We start from the raw sequence: 12050 nt of genomic DNA on the forward strand, positions 1-12050 counted from the left end.
CTGCAGGATAGATCACATCTTGGGTCACAAATCAAGCCTCAGTAAATTTAAGAAAATTGAAATCGTATTAAGCAGCCTTTCCAACTACAACGTTATGAAACTGGACATCAATTACAGGAAAAAAAACTGTAAAAAAATACAAACACATGGAGGCTAAACAATATGCTACTAAATAACCAAGAGATCACTGAAGACATCAAAGAGGAAATCAAAAAAAACCTAGAAACAAAAAACAACGAAAACACAATGACCCAAAACCTATGGGATGCAGCAAAAGCAATTCTAAGAGGGAAGTTTGTAGCAATAAAATCCTACCTCAAGAAACAAGAAAAATCTCAAATAAACAACCTAACCTTATACCTAAAGCAATTAGAGAAAGAAGAAGAAGAAGAACAATAAAAAACCCAAAGTTAGCAGAAGGAAAGAAATCATAAAGATCAGATCAGAAATAAATGAAAAACAAATGAAGAAAACAATAGCAAAGATCAATAAAACTAAAAGCTGGTTCTTTGAGAAGATAAACAAAATTGATAAACCATTAGCCAGACTCATCAAGAAAAAAAGGGAGAAGACTCAAATCAACAGAATTAGAAATGATAAAGGAGAAGTAACAACTGACACAGCAGAAATACAAAGGATCATGAGAGACTACTACAAGCAAGTATATGCCAATAAAATGGATACCCTGGAAGAAATGGACAAATCTTAGAAAAGTACAAGCTTCCAAGACTGAACCAGGAAGAAATAGAAAATATGAACAGACCATTCACAAGCACTGAAATTGAAACTGATTAAAAATCTTGCAACAAATAAAAGCCCAGGCCAGATGGCTTCACAGGTGAATTCTATTAAACATTTAGAGAATAGCTAACACCTATCCTTCTCAAACTCTTCCAAAACATAGCAGAGGGAGGAACAATCCCAAACTCATTCTATGAGGCCACCATCACCATGATACCAAAACGAGACAAAGATGTCACAAAAAAAGAAAACTACAGGCCAGTATCTCTGATGAACATAGATGCAAAAATCCTCAACAAAATAGTAGCAAACAGAATCCAGCAGCACATTAAAAGGATCATACACCATGATCAAGTGGAGTTCATCCGAGGAATGCAAGGATTCTTCAATATACGTAAATCAATCAATGTGATACACCATATTAACATATTGAAGGATAAACACCATATAATAATCTCAGTAGATGCAGAAAAGGTTTTTGACAAAATTCAACACCTACTTATGATAAAAACTTCCCAGAAAGTGGGCATAGAGGGAACCTACCTCAACATAATAAAAACCATATATGACAAATCCACAGCCAACATCATTCTCAATGGTGAAAAACCAAAAGCATTTCCTCTAAGATCAGGAACAAGACAAGAGTGACCACTCTCACCCCTATTATTCAACATAATTTTGGAAGTTTTAGCCACAGCAATCAGAGAAGAAAAAGAAATAAAAGGAATTGAAATCAGAAAAGAAGAAGTAAAACTGTCACTGTTTTCAGCTGACATGATTCTATACATAGAAAATCCTAAAGATGCCACCAGAAAACTACTAGAGCTAATCAATGAATTTGGTAAAGTAGCAGGATACAAAATTAATGCACAGAAATCTCTTGCATTCCTATACACTAACAATGAAAAATCAGAAAGAGAAATTAAGGAAACTCTCCCATTAACCATTGCAACAAAAAGAATAAAATACCTAGGAATAAACTTACCTGTGGAGACAAAACACCTGTACTCAGAAAACTATAAGACACTGATGAAAGAAATCAAAAACGATACAAACAGATGGAGAGACATACCATGTTCTTGGATTGGAAGAATCAACATTGTGAAAATGACTATACTACCCAAAGCAATCTACAGATTTAGTGCAATCCCTATCAAACTACCAATGGCATTTTTCACAGAACGAGAACAAAAAATTTTACAATCTGTGTGGAAACACAAAAGACCCTGAATAGCCAAAGCAATCTTGAAAAAGAAAACTGGACTGGAGGAATCAGGCTCTCTGACTTCAGACTATACTACAAAGCTACAGTAAACAAGACAGTATGGTACTGGCACAAAAACACAAATATAGATCAATGAAACGGGATAGAAAGCCCAGAGATAAACCCACGCACATATGGTCACCTTATTTTTGATAAAGGAGGCAAGAATATACTATGGAGAAAAGACAGCCTCTTCAATAAGTGGTGCTGGGAAAACTGTACAGCTACATGTAAAAGAATGAAATTAGAACACTCCCTAACACCATACACAAACATAAACTCAAATTGGATTAAAGACCTAAATGTAAGGCCAGACATGATAAAACTCTTAGAGGAAAACATAGGTAGAACACTCTATGACATAAATCACAGCAAGATCCTTTTGACCCACCTCCTAGAGTAATGGAAATAACAAAAATATACAAATGGGACCTTATGAAACTTAAAAGCTTTTGCACAGCAAAGGAAACCATAAATAAGACAAAAAGACAACCCTCAGAATGGGAGAAAATATTTGCAGATGAAGCAACTGACAAAGGATTAATCTCCAAAGTATGTAAGCAGCTCATGCAGCTCAATATCAAAAACATAAACAACCCAATCCAAAGAAGACATACAGATTGCCAACAAACACATGAAAAGATGCTTATCATCATTAATCATTAGAGAAATGTAAATCAAAACCACAATGAGCTATCACCTCACACCAGTCAGAAAGGCCATCATCAAAAAATTAGAAACAACAAATGCTGGAGAGGGTGTGGAGAAAAGGGAACACTCCTGCACTGTTGGTGGGAAAGTAAATTGATATAGCCACTATGGAGAACAGTATGGAGGCCCCGTAAAAAACTAAAAATAGAACTACCATATGATGCAGCAATCCCACTAGTGGGCATACACCCTGAGAAAACCATAATTCAAAAGATACATGTACCACAATGTTCATTGCAGCACTATTTACAATAGCCAGGACATGGAAGCAATCTAAATGCCCATCAACAGATGAATGGATAAAGATGATGTGGCACATATATACAATGGAATATTACTCCACCATGAAAAGGAACGAAACTGAGTTATTTGTAGTGAGGTGGATGGACCTAGAGTCTGTCATACAGAGTGAAGTAGGTCAGAAAGAGTAAAACAAATATTGTATGCTAATGCATATATATGGAATCTAAAAAAATGGTACTGATGACCCTAGTGGCGGTGTAGGAATAACGACACAGACGTAGAGAATGGACTTGAGGACACAGTGGGGGAAGGGTAAGCTGGGACGAAGTGAGAGAGTGGCAAGGACATATATACACTACCAAATGTAAAATAGATAGCTAGTGGGAAGCAGCCGCATAGCACAGGGAGATCAGCTAGATGCTTTGTAACCACCTAGAGAGGTGGGATAGGGAGGGTGGGAGGGAGGCTCAAGAGGGAGAAGTTATGGGTATATATGTATACATATAGCTGATTTACTTTGTTGTACAGCAGAAAGTAACACAACATTGTAAAGCAATTATACTCCAATAAAGATGAGAAAAAAAAAGAATGTTGTAGTACTTGGAAATAAGATCTTTAAAGGTAATTAAGATAAAACTAGGTCATTAGGGTGGATCCTAAGCCAGTATGACTGGTGACCTTATAAAAAGGGATTAGGACACAGACTAGTAGAGGGAAAGACCATGTGAAGACACAGGGAGAAGAAAGCCATCTCCAAGCCAAGGAGAGAGGCTTCAGAAGAAGGCAACCCTGCCGACACCTTGAACTTCTAGCCCAAACAACTGTGAGAAACTAGTTACCACTATATTAATAAGCACTTGAAAAACCATGTTAGGATTTCCCTGCTGGTCCAGTGGTTAGGACTCTGGGCTTCCACTGCAGGCGGTGCAGGTTTGATCCCTGGTTGGGGAACTAAGATCTCACGTGCTGTGCGGCACAGTCCAAAACATAAGAAAAAGAAAAGAAAAAGAGAAAAATGATCTTAGGTATAGTCAAATGCCTGTAGGCTCCGGGAAGCAATAGAGGTGGGAAAGGTGGATGGGCTGCCTTGGCAAACACATAACCCACCCACGAGGGACAGGTGTTCTTAGCTTCATCTAATTGCTGCCCTGGGGGATTGTGGGCCTTCGTGTGCCAAGATCTGACTTTCTTCCCTCCAGAGTATCCAGATGTCTGGATTTTTATATAAATTTGCCCAATTCTTAAAACTCTGACCAAAGAAATTATGACAAAGAGGTTGGATCCAGTCTCTGGGTTCCCAGTTGTGACCTGCTGGAATCTAACAGACTGTAGAAATCTGTGTGTCAATTCCCCTGAGAGTTTTAAAATGGGGAGAGTTCCGTGACTGTTGTGTGTGGTGGGATCCCAAAGTGTGTGTTTATATCACCTGAGCTCAAGGTCTGGTTATTGCTGGAGCCGCGCGGGATGCTACATAATGTGTATTATAGATATTGAGATCGGAGTGAAATTCAATTGTCTGTCACTTAGATTACCTGTTCTCTTTTATTTCCCTATCACTGGGCTGTTTCGTCCATGCTTTCCTCCAAATAGTGTCAAGGTGAGTTTCCTTCTTTTCTGCCTTTGCAGAGTTGCTGTATCCGGGATAAATCCCAACACTTTGTGAAAAATTATGACCTAATGCATTAGCCTAAAACTCTTCCTACATTTTTCTTTTCACTACTTTATTTAACATGGGAACAACAGGTAGAAAAAAAACCAAGTGTATCGAACAAACATACCTAATTAGATTCTGAGGTCTCTTCTGTAATATAAAAACTGAAATACTTTTGAAGCTGAAGCACCAATTAGCAGGGCTTGTCATGGAAATAACACTTATAAAGAAAAACTTAGTACCAAATTTTTAGGTTTGCGTAATGGCTTTTTGGCAAGCCGGGTCTTTTTCACCTGTTTCTTTGCCTATGCTTAATACTTTAAAAGGGTGTAGTCAAGTATTCTTGTCAGCAGGGACTTGGCATTAATGTCTCCTTCCTGGACCCCCTGTGACTTGCTTCAGCCTCCTGACAGTGAGATAGCCAGCCACCGAGGCGATGTTTTAGGAATCTGATGTTAATAAAAGGAGGGCAGAGCTGGAGTCTCTTTCTTTCAGAACACCCCACTTTGGGTATATGAAATGTGTGTTGTCAGCAGGAGTTTCTGAGACAAGATGATGAAGTAGAGGTCTGCTTATATGATTTTGTTTTTTCAGCTGACTTGGCCCTAGTGGATATATAGGAGGTGAGAGAGAGAGAGAAAAAAAAAGGTTAAATTGCCTAGTAGTAAAAACATACCTTCCCCTTGCTTCTTAGAGTGAAACTAAGGAATGGTAGATAAATATTTCCATGAATAATTGCCCCTTGAATAAGCTTCCAATAGTTTAAAAAAAAATCAGTCTATGCCAAATTCAAGTTCGAGTGAAAATGTGCATGGAATCATGGTGGAAAGAATAGAAATATTCGGCATGAGAGCAGAGAGACAATTAAGTAGATATTCTGAGTTTCAGCTGTTGCAACAGGAAGAAAAAATCCACTTAATCATATACCATGTATATTACATAACAGATGGAGTGATTAAATTTCGTTCAATGAGTGCCTAGTTCCAGGTGTTCCTAGGCACTTCACATGCATTACCTAATTTAGCCTTCACTTTGCACAGAAGGTACTATTATCTCCACTCTATAAGTGAGGTTCATCACTTGCCTAAGGACACACAGCTAGTAAGAGGTGGCAGAAGGACTCAAACCCTGTCCTGTCAGGGCTGAATTTCATGCTCCTTCCATTTTGACTGGTGAGATATAGATAGAATGAAGCTGACCTTCAAAATTGTATAAAATTATATCTGTCTCGTGTGTGTGCTGCTAGATGCCAGGCAACTCCTGGCCATATGAAATAAATAAGCCTGATTAAAATAAGTGAAATAAGTCAGAGAAAGACAAATACCATATAAATTCACCTGTATGTGGAATCTTAAGAAAAAAAAAAAAAGAATTCATAGGTACAGAGAACAGATTGGTGGCTGCCAGAGGTGGCGGGTGGGGAAGTAGATGAAATGGGTCAAGGTTATCAAAAGGTACAAACTTCCGGTTATAAAATAAATAAGTCATGAAAATATAATGTACAGCAGGTCACTATAGTTCTTCATTGTATACTCATGTATATGTAATATACATATATTAAATAATAGTATACATATTTGTATATGTGAAAGTTGCTTACAGAAGTTTAGCTAGACTTATTTTGATAATTTTGCAATATATACAAATACCAAATCATTATGTTATACATTGGAAACTAGTGTTATATGTCAATTATATCTCAATAAAAATATAAACAAGCATGTTCAGTTATCCCTTTAGTTTTAGCAAATTTTTGTGTGCAGTATTTGTGTATAGTATTTTATAGTATAAAAGAACATAAAATATTTTAGAAAATGAAATAAAAGAATAAGCCTTGTAGGTGGGAAGATGGCAGAAGAGTAAGACACGGAGATCACCTTCCTTCCCACAGATACATTAGAAATACATCTAGACGGGGAACTGCTCCTACAGAACACCCACTGAACGCTGGCAGAAGACGTCAGACCTCCCAAAAGGCAAGAAACTCCCCACATACTTGGGTAGGACAAAAGAAAAAAGAAATAACAGAGACAAAAGAATAGGGACGGGACCTGCACCAGTGGGAGGGAGCTGTGAAGGAGGAAAGGTTTCCACACACTAGGAAGCCCCTTCGCGGGCACAGACTGCGGGTGGCGGAGGGGGGAAGCTTCGGAGCCACAGAGGAGAGCACAGCAACAGAGGTGCGGAGGGCAAAGCGGAGAGGGTCCCGCACTGAGGCTCGGCACCGAGCAGCACTCACCAGCCCGAGAGGCTTGTCTGCTCAGCTGCCGGGGCGGGCGGGGCTGGGAGCTGAGGCTCGGGCTTCAGTCAGATCGAAGGGAGAGGACTGGGGTTGGCTGCGTAAACACAGCCTGAAGGGGTTAGTGCACCACAGCTAGCTGGGAGGGAGTCCGGGAAAATGTCCGCAGCTGCCGAAGAGGCAAGAGACTTTTTCTTCCCTCTTTGTTTCGCGGCGCGCAAGGAGAGGGGATTCAGAGCGCCGCCTAAACGAGCTCCAGAGATGGGTGCGAGCCGCAGCGATCAGCGCGGGCCCCAGAGACGGGCATGAGACGCTAAGGCTGCTGCTGCCACCACCATAAAGCCTGTGTGCGAGCACAGGTCACTCTCCACAACGCCCCTCCCGGGAGCTGGTGCAGCCTGCCACGGCCAGGCTCCCGTGATCCGGGGACAACTTTCCCGGGAGAATGCATGGCGCCCCTCAGGCTGGTGCAACGTCACGCAGGCCTCTGCCGCTGCAGGCTCGCCCCGCATCTGTACCCCTCCCTCCCCCTGGCCTGAGTGAGCCAGAGCCCCTGAAGCAGCTGCTCCTTTAACCCCATTCGGTCTGGGTGGGGAACAGAAGCTCTCAGGCGACCTACACGCAGAGGCGGGTCCAAATCCAAAGCTGAACCCCGGGAGCTGTGCGAACAAAGAAGAGAAAGGGAAATCTCTCCCAGCAGCCTCAGAATCAGCGGATTAAAGCTCCACAAACAACTTGATCTGCCTGCATCTGTTGAATACCTGAATAGACAACGAATCATCCCAAATTCAGGAGGTGGACTTTGGGAGCAGGATATATTAATTTTTCCCCTTTTCCTTTTTTTGTGAGGGTATATGTACATGCTTCTTTGTGAGATTTTGTCTGTATAGCTTTGCTTTATAATAGCTTTATTTTATTTCATTTTATTTTATCCTCTTTCTTTATTTCTTTCTATTTTTTCTCCCTTTTACTCTGAGCCGTGTGGATGAAAGGCTCTTGGTGCTCCAGCCAGGCATCAGGGCTGTGCCTCTGAGGTGGGAGAGCCAACTTCAGGACACTGGTCCACAAGAGACCTCCCAGCTCCACGTAATACCAAACGGCAAAAATCTCTCAGAGATCTCCATCTCAACATCAAGACCCAGCTTCACTCAACGACCAGCAAGCTACAGTGCTGGACACCCTATGCCAAACAACTAGCAAGACAGGAACACAGCCCCAGCCATTAGCAGAGAGGCTGCCTAAAATCATAATAAGGCCACAGACACCCTAAAACACACCACAAGACGTGGACCTGCCCAACAGAAAGACAAGATCCAGCCTCATCCACCAGAACACAGGCACTAGTTCCCTCCACCAGGAGGCCTACACAACCCACTGAACCAACCTTAGCCATTGGGGACAGATACCAAAAACAACGGGAACTACAAACCTGCAGCCTGTGAAAAGGAGACCCCAAACACAGTAAGATAAGCAAAATGAGATGACAGAAAAACACACAGCAGATGAAGGGGCAGGGTCAAAACACACCAGACCTAACAAATGAAGAGGAAATAGGTAGTCTACCTAAAAAAGAATTCAGAATAATGATAGTAAGGATGATCCAAAATCTTGGAAATAGAATAGACAAAACGCAAGAAACATTTAACAAGGACGTAGAAGAACTAAAGAGGAACCAAGCAATGAAGAAAAACACAATAAATGAAATTTAAAAAACTCTAGATGGGATCAATAGCAGAATAACTGAGGCAGAAGAACAGATAAGTGACCTGGAAGATAAAATGGTGGAAATAACTACTGCAGAGCAGAATAAAGAAAAAAGAATGAAAAGAACTTAGGACAGTCTCAGAGACCTCTGGGACAACATTAAACGCTCCAACATTCGAATTATAGGGGTCCCAGAAGAAGAAGAGAAAAAGAAAGGGACTGAGAAAATATTTGAAGAGATTATAGTTGAAAACTTCCCTAATATGGGAAAGGAAATAGTTAATCAAGTCCTGGAAGGACAGAGAGTTCCATACAGGATAAATCCAAGGAGAAACACGCCAAGACACATATTAATCAAACTATCAAAAATTAAATATAAAGAAAACATATTAAAAGCAGCAAGGGAAAAACAACAAATAACACACAAGGGAATCCCCATAAGGTTAACAGCTGATCTTTTAGCAGAAACTCTGCAAGCCAGAAGGGAGTGGCAGGATATACTTAAAGTGATGAAGGAGAAAAACCTACAACCAAGATTACTCTACCCAGCAAGGATCTCATTCAGATTTGATGGAGAAATTAAAACCTTTACAGACAAGCAAAAGCTGAGAGAGTGCAGCATCACCAAACCAGCTTTACAACAAATGCTAAAGGAACTTCTCTAGGCAAGAAACACAAGAGAAGGAAAACACCTACAATAACAAACCCAAAACATTTAAGAAAATGGGAATAGGAACATACATATCGATAATTACCTTAAATGTAAATGGATTAAATGCTCCCACCAAAAGACACAGACTGGCTGAATGGATACAAAAACAAGACCCATATATATGCTGTCTACAAGAGATCCACTTCAGACCTAGAGACACATACAGACTGAAAGTGAGGGGATGGAAAAAGATATTCCATGCAAATGGAAATCAAAAGAAAGCTGGAGTGGCAATTCTCATATCAGACAAAATAGACTTTAAAATAAAGACTATTACAAGAGACAAAGAGGGACACTATATAATGATCAAGGGATTGATCCAAGAGGAAGGTATAACAATTGTAAATATTTATGCACCCAACATAGGAGCACCTCAATACATAAGGCAAATACTAACAGCCATAAAAGGGGAAATCAACAGTAACACAATCATAGTAGGGAACTTTAACACCCCACTTTCACCAATGGACAGATCATCCAAAATGAAAATAAATAAGGAAACACAAGCTTTAAATGATACATTAAACAAGATGGACTTAATTGATATTTATAGGACATTCCACCCAAAAACAACAGAATACACATTTTTCTCAAGTGCTCATGGAACATTCTCCAGGATAGATCATATCTTGGGTCACAAATCAAGCCTTGGTAAATTTAAGAAAATTGAAATCGTATCAAGTATCTTTTCTGACCACAACGCTATGAGACTAGATATCAATTACAGGAAAAGATCTGTATAAAATACAAACACATGGAGGCTACACAATACACTACTTAATAACGAAGTGATCACTGAAGAAATCAAAGGGGAAATCAAAAAATACCTAGAAACAAATGATAATGGAGACACGACGACCCAAAACCTATTGGATGCAGCAAAAGCAGTGCTAAGAGGGAAGTTTATAGCAATACAAGCCTACTTCAAGAGACAGGAAACATCTCGAATAAACTACCTAACCTTGCACCTAAAGTAATTAGAGAAAGAAGAACAAAAAACCCCAAAGCTAGCAGAAGGAAAGAAATCATAAAGATCAGATCAGAAATAAGTGAAAAAGAAATGAAGGAGACAATAGCGAAGATCAATAAAACTAAAAGCTGGTTCTTTGAGAAGATAAACAAAATTGATAAACCACTAGCCCCACTCATCAAGAAAAAAAGGGAGAAGACTCAAAATAATAGAATTAGAAATGAAAAAGGAGAAGAAACCACTGACACTGCAGAAATACAAACGATCATGAGAGACTACTACACGCAACTCTATGCCAATAAAATGGACAACATGGAAGAAATGGACAGATTCTTAGAAATACACAACGTGCCGAGACTGAACCAGGAAGAAATAGAAAATATGAACAGACCAATCACAAGCACTGAAATTGAAACTGTGATTAAAAATCTTCCAACAAACAAAAGCCCAGGACCAGATGGCTTCACACACGAATTCTATCAAACATTTAGAGAAGAGCTAACACCTATCCTTCTCAAACTCTTCCAAAATATTGCAGACGGAGGAACACTCCCAAACTCATTCTACGAGGTCACCATCACCCTGATACCAAAACCAGGCAAAGATGTCACAAAGAAAGAAAACTACAGGCCAATATCACTGATGAACATAGATGCAAAAATCCTCAACAAAATAGTAGCAAACAGAATCCAGCAGCACATTAAAAGGATCATACACCATGATCAAGTGGGGTTTATTCCAGGAATGCAAGGATTCTTCAATATACGCAAATCAATCAACGTGATATATCATATTAACAAATTGAAGGAGAAAAACCACATGATCATCTCAATAGATGCAGAGAAAGCTTTCGACAAAATTCAACACCCATTTATGATAAAAGCCCTGCAGAAAGTAGGCATAGAGGGAACTTTCCTCAACATAATAAAGGCCATATATGACAAACCCACAGTCAACATTGTCCTCAATGGTGAAAAAGTGAAACCACTTCCACTAAGATCAGGAACAAGACAAGGTTGCCCATTCTCACCACTATTATTCAACATAGTTTTGGAAGTTTTAGCCACAGCAATCAGAGAAGAAAAAGAAATAAAAGGAATCCAAATCGGAAAAGAAGAAGTAAAGCTGTCACTGTTTGCAGATGACATGATACTATACATAGAGAATCCTAAAGATGTTACCAGAAAACTACTAGAGCTAATCAATGAATTTGGTAAAGTAGCAGGATACAAAATTAATGCACAGAAATCCCTTGCATTTCTATACACTAATGACGAAAAATCTGAAAGTGAAATTAAGAAAACACTCCCGTTTACCATTGCAACAAAAAGAATAAAATATCTAGGAATAAACCTACCTAAGGAGACAAAAGACCTGTATGCAGAAAATTATAAGACACTGATGAAAGAAATTAAAGATGATACAAATAGATGGAGAGATATACCATGTTCTTGGATAGGAAGAATCAACATTGTGAAAATGACTATACTACCCAAAGCAATCTACAGATTCAATGCAATCCCTATCAAACTACCACTGGCATTTTTAACAGAACTAGAACAAAAAATTTCACAATTTGTATGGAGACACAAAAGACCCCGAATAGCCAAAGCAATCTTGAGAATGAAAAACGGAGCTGGAGGAATCAGGATCCCTGACTTCAGACTATATTACAAAGCTACAGTAATCAAGACAGTTTGGTACTGGCACAAAAACAGAAATATAGATCAATGGATCAGGATAGAAAGCCCAGAGATAAACCCACGCACATATGGTCACCTTATCTTTGATAAAGGAGGCAAGCATATACAGTGG

Source organism: Balaenoptera acutorostrata, chromosome 2, assembly GCF_949987535.1.
Source record: "Balaenoptera acutorostrata chromosome 2, mBalAcu1.1, whole genome shotgun sequence".
In the NCBI taxonomy this organism is placed as follows: domain Eukaryota; kingdom Metazoa; phylum Chordata; class Mammalia; order Artiodactyla; family Balaenopteridae; genus Balaenoptera; species Balaenoptera acutorostrata.